Source organism: Otolemur garnettii, unplaced genomic scaffold (assembly GCF_000181295.1).
Source record: "Otolemur garnettii isolate 467f Iridium unplaced genomic scaffold, OtoGar3 scaffold00051, whole genome shotgun sequence".
Lineage (NCBI taxonomy): Eukaryota > Metazoa > Chordata > Mammalia > Primates > Galagidae > Otolemur > Otolemur garnettii.
Window position 1 is genome coordinate 1,952,198 of NW_003852446.1, and position 6,104 is coordinate 1,958,301.

Sequence of the window (6,104 nt, forward strand, 5' to 3'; positions counted from 1 at the left end):
AGGCAGTATGATATTAGACCAACGAAACAGAATAGAGAACCTTAGAATAAATGCTTGCGTATCTTGACACAATATACAACAAAGGAGCCATTGAAGGTCAGTGGGGAAAGGATGGATTCTTCAATAAACTAAATTAGGACATCTGGTTACAATGTAGGTAAAGGAGGAAAAAAGAAAGAAAACTATTGTGTACATATAAGGTCAAGTATTAATCAGTTCCAAATGGATTAAGACCTAAATGTGATGCAAAATTTAAAAGCACTTATAGGACAGTGTAGAATATCTTCATGTCCTCCAAAGAGAGAATTTCTTAATATGATACAATGTATCATCCATAGAGGAAACAAAGGACTTCATTTCACCAAAAAAGCTATAACAAGAGTTGAGTAAAAGCACAAGGTGGGAAAAAGAATTTGCCATCCATATAACCAACAAATAATTAGTGTTGACACCTTAAGAATCCTTCATAACAAAGACAAAACATTTTGAAAAGTGGAGAAAATAGAACAAACAATTCAAAACATATGAAATTTGAATCTGTTCAAATGTATTAATAATATAAAATGCCAACTAACAACCCCAATGACATCAATTCCATACACACTTTGATGAAACTAAGTTATAATTCAAGGTGTTAGGATGGAGGTGGTGCAACCAGAAGTCACATACATGGCTGTCGGGAATATGAACTGGCACCACTATTTTTGGAATACAGCTTGGTCTTTTCTAGCAAAATGCAACATGCTCTACCACCCAGTAATTCCACTCCTCTGTGCACACTCTAAAGAAGCTCATGCCCATGTACTCTAAGAGGAACATATGAGAATATTTAGCACCACAGTATCCATATAGCCTGAAAGAGGAAACACGTCTAATGTCCATCTGTAGTACAAGCAATAGGTAAGATGTGTTATAACCACACAATAGTATATTATATAGAAATGAAAATTGATGAAATTATACTGGATGAATCTCATAAAGAAAATGTTGACTGAAAGAAGTCACAAAAGAAAACATTCTTGGCCGGGCACAGTGGCTCACACTTACAATCCTAGTACAGAGTGGAGTCATTGCACCAGACACCTTATGGCTCACAAGGTGTAAAATATTTGCTATCTGAACCTTACAGGAAAGTTTCTAGGTTGCTAATATAGGACATTTAGAACAAAATCAGCAGAGCATTTCCCCCCTAAAAGGGAAAAACTCCAAAATAGGGAAAAATCTCTGGCCACATCTAGGGAGGATTGTTAGCAACTTCTTAGAGGAAAGGGAATAGGAAATAAACAATAGAACTCACCATACATCACGTGGTGATGGTTTAACAATTGATCGTAGCTTCTTATTCTGTTAATTTAGAACAGAAATAACTTATAACTAATCCTTATGAAGTTTTATAAAGGGTAGGTTTTAGGAACCACCATCTCTTATAGACCTATATGGAAGGATAATGGGTAAACTCTCTGTAATTATTCCAAGCAAGGTTAGTATTCAGAATAGGAAAAACCAAGCCCACATTCCCTGATGCTTACAGAGGGCTGCTTAACCAGGACTATCTTAACAAGTATGTGAAACACATTATAAAAGTTCTAGCCCACATTTTCACCTGTTTAACCTCCTTTCTACCATGATAAATATCAGAAGTATGCTCAATTCAGGAACTTACTAGTCATTAAAATATTGCTGCTTAGAGGGTGACTCAAGGCAGAGAAACAGAATTAGGTATTGAAAGATTTTCGCTATATGATTTTCTCTACAACTAACTCTGCCCATGTTCTCTCAATCCATGATTAGATACCATAATATTCTCTAAATATGTCTCATATTTAGGTTTACATATCCTGGTTAAACTGTGAGCTCCAGAAAAGCTGGGACTGTGGTCTAAACATTTTTAGGCAGGCTTGGTGATTTGTGCTTGTAGTCCCAGCTACTTCAGAGGCTGAGGCAGGAGAATCGTTTGAGCCTACGTATTCAAGGCTGCAGTGAGTTGTGATCATATCACTGCACTCCAGCCTGGGTGACAAAGGAAGACTCTGCCTCTAAAAATATAAAATAATTTTAAATCTTTTGTATTTCTTCCTTAGCGTCTATGGAAAAGGATGGAAGCCTCTTACATTAATATCTGAATATACACATTTTCTGGGCATTAAACTACTTTATAATTGTCAGCAAAGATTTTGTACCTCATTGGATGAGTGAAAGAGAGGAACAGGAATTCCACAGCACATATATACACATGCATGTACACACACACACACACACCCACCATGTGTAAGTTAATTCTAATTTTCAGAAATTTAACCAGGACTCAGGAGACTGGACCACTTCACAGTGAGACAAATAAAGGACAGATTATTAAGTGGGTATAAGAGGGACAAAGGAGTATCTTTGATATGGAAAGGGGCTAAGCTGGAAAGAACCGGCAGACCCCAAAGGCTAAAGGAGGCAGCATCAGCCATAGCAAGCTTAGATAAAGCAGAACAGAGAAAACAGTGCTCCCATATTTTGAAGGTCTAGTAGAAAAAGACAAACTAAGAAGAAAAAACATGTGACTTGGGGCAGATAATATTAATAGGTATAAAGACAGCACGTTTACTCAAAACAATGCCTTTTTTTATTCTCTATTAGGAAAAATGGCCTTAGGACTAGGCAGTATAAATCAAGCAATGTTAAGAGTGAACTGGAGACAAAGACAGGTGAGAAGATTTTAAGAAGGTAGCTGTCCTTTATTTAGCTTGAATCAGTTCTCTCCTGGGACTCTGAAAAACTTGGACATTAGATTATATTAAATAAGTTGAAGAATCATAAAGTATGTGAGAGATGCCAAAAGCATGAACAAAGCAGGTGGTCCTACTTCTTAAAAAGGTAAAGAAGAACTCTGCACTGTGAGCTGAAGTTTGCTAGCCATGAACTGACTAGGGCAGAAAGACCTTCTATAGACTAATGAGCAATTTGTAGAACAAGATGTTCAGGTGTGTTTTCTATGTTTTCCTTCCTTTTTCCACTGGTTGGAACTGGGACAAACTTGACAGTGGCCCAGCATCAAGGATGCAGATGAAGACAATACCCTAAGAGAATGACTGAGCTACATGAGGGAAGGGGCCTGGGTCCCTGGATGACCATATGGAGGGAGCAAATCTTCACTGATGACTTGGACTGTTCACATTAGAACTCTTACATGAAACATAAGCTACTGTGTGACGAATTTATTTGTTGTATTTGTTCAGTCTTCATTCTAACAAGGTGAAGTTCTCACCTTGAACTTAGCAGTAGAAGTCAATTATGGAGTGCTCATTTGTCAAAGGAACCTAATGGCTGCACAAATACAGAATAGTGGGGATCTAGCTTAACAGCTATGTCTGTGAAAAACACTCGATTTTTGGTTCACTAGAACATGAACATAACTCAATAGCCTGCTACAACTGGTTGGGGGTAGGGATAAGGGGAATAAATACATTTCTAGAAGTGTGCCCTGTAGAAGGAGGGTGGTGATGGTTGGACTGAAGTCTTTCTGCCCTAGTCAGCTCATGGCTGGCAAACTTCAGCTCACAGTGCAGACTAATGTTTCTTGAACAGAATTATCAAGTCCCTTGTAGGAATTAGATTATACCTTAGTGGTCCGTGGATGCTAGCAAATTTGGTTAAAATTTTTATATTTGCCTACGATTCTCAGGTGGACTGCTTCTGAGTCAGGCAATCTGGATGCCTCCAGTAAAGCATAGAGAAGATAAATCAGGATGGTGAACAAATAAAAACATATGTCCCCTATAAGGAGTAGTTGTTGGACTTGAGTGGGAAGAGGACAGCTCCCTGCAATGAAGAGGAACAAAATAGTAGACATCTTTAAATATTTGTAGGATTCCCATAAGGAAGAGGAATGAGATATATTCTAAATAGTCTATAAAAAAAACCTAAACTTGAAACTGCCTGAAAAAAATCAATACTCCATAGAACCCTCATGTATAAACATCTAGATTTTTTAAAAATTAAGGGATGTTCATTTAGAGTCACGGAAGACTCCTTCCCTTAATAAAAGGATTCACTTCAGTGTTCTTTTGATAGTAATTTCCTCTGTGCATTTAAGATCTTTGATTTGCAAAAACATCACAGAAATACACTGAACCTTTCAGCTCCCTGGCAGCACAGTAAGCAATGCGAATGGGGGGGAGTTTAATAAAGAAGGAAAACAAAACAGGGAAATCCCAAGGAGTGGCAAAGTCCCCTGGGGCAAGTAACAACAGGGCAGTGAAGGGCCAAGGAGAAGGCAGTTACCGGAACCTGTAGACAGTGAGGGCTGAGGGTTAAGAGAAATCGGCTACATGCCCAGGGATCCAGCTTATGGCGCCCCTCCAGGAAGAAGCTGAAGCAATAATGCTGTGCACCTCTCTTCCCTTCCTGCAATCCGCCAAGGCTTCCCATTGGCTGAAGCCAACCAGAAGCCAGAAGGGAGGGAGCACAGTCATGGATTCCATGTAGGTCAGCCTTTGAGTCCATAAAACAGAATGGAAAGGGTGGACACCAGAAAGGGTCTGCCGCAGCAAATGGAAGCCATGGAGGAAACATACCCAGAGGCTAGAAGCTCTGCTTCACATCTTCACACTTCCTTTCACATCTGAGCAAGGCTAAAGAAACTTCAGTGATTGCAGTCTCCACAACAAGTAGTATGAACCGATCTAAAATGAAAACTCAGGGCTCTGGAAGGGAAGCTGATGGTTTTTCATCTCCCTCTACTCACATGGATGACTGAGCTCTTCATTTTGAAACATGCTTTGCAGACTAATGTGCTCAACCTGCAGGAAACCACAAAAGAAAAATAAATCTTGCTTCTGTAAAGAATGCCTAAACAATAAGACACAGATTTGATTTTCATGAAGCATCAAATGCTCCACTGTAAAAATGTGAATAGACTAAAATTCAAAAAAAAAAAAAAAAAAACCTAGACACATAAAGTTAGAGCCCTGGGGGAAAAAAGATAAGGCACAGTAATACTCTCAGGTCTTAACATTTCACTTGGGTTTTGAATTAGCCAAATGTTCATTTACCATCCTCATTCGTGCAGAAAGAGGAAAAACCTGTCTGTGTTCGCAATTTTTATTCCAACATGACTCCGTTCTGTAAATGCCCTTTCTCAGTCCATAGCACATGGTTTTTGCAAAAGGCGTTGAGCAGACTCACACATTTGCTGCTGCTGCTGCTGTTGCACTCATAGCACTTTTTTCTCCTCTTTCTCACAGTACTCGTCATTTTGCAGCATAATTACTGAACATGTCTGACTCCCTTGCTAGACTGTGGGTCGCGAAGAGGAAGGATTGTGCTTTATACATCTTTGCATCCTGCAGTCCCAGGAGCACCTGCCCCAGAGCAGACACCCAATGAATCCTTACCAGATAAACAGAGAATGAAGCAACCTGGCCTTCTGTCCTTTCTCCCTTGAGGGGAAAGATTCTCAAACTCCGAGATAGCACCCTTCCCCCACACCTGCACTCCCATCCTTCCATTCTCAAGAATGAAACTTCTGGTTTGGGTTTTCTTTTTAATTATTTTGTATTTGTATTTGCATGTACAATGCAAGCAAATGTAAGATCCGTTGGATGGAATCGGTTAAAGCTGGAGTCAGCACAGCTTTAAGGGGGCAAGTGAGCAACGAGGGTACTTTGTATTGATGGATTGACCAAGAAACAAGGGGAAATGACCAAAAGTCCAGGCATACAGTTAGGTAAGGGACTAAAACAAGTATATGGATACCCTTAATCCTATGGAAAATATGTAAAAGAGATGCTCAAGAATCTCTTTAGAGATGCAAAGATAAAGTGCTATATTAATCCAAATGACTACTTTTAGCATAATCTATGCCATATGGAAATGAATTTTGAACAGATAGATCTTCCCTTATTACCTTATTAGTATTAGTTTTCTTTTTTAAAAAACCCTCAAGTCAAATAACCATGGCTGATTTATATTGACCAGATTTTAGAGATTTTGATTTTGATTTTGTTTCTGAGACAGTCTCACTATGTCACCCTCGGTAGAGTGCTATGGCGTCACAGCTCACAGCAACCTCCAACTCTTAGGCTCAAGCAATTCTCTTGCCTCAGCCTCCCAAGTAG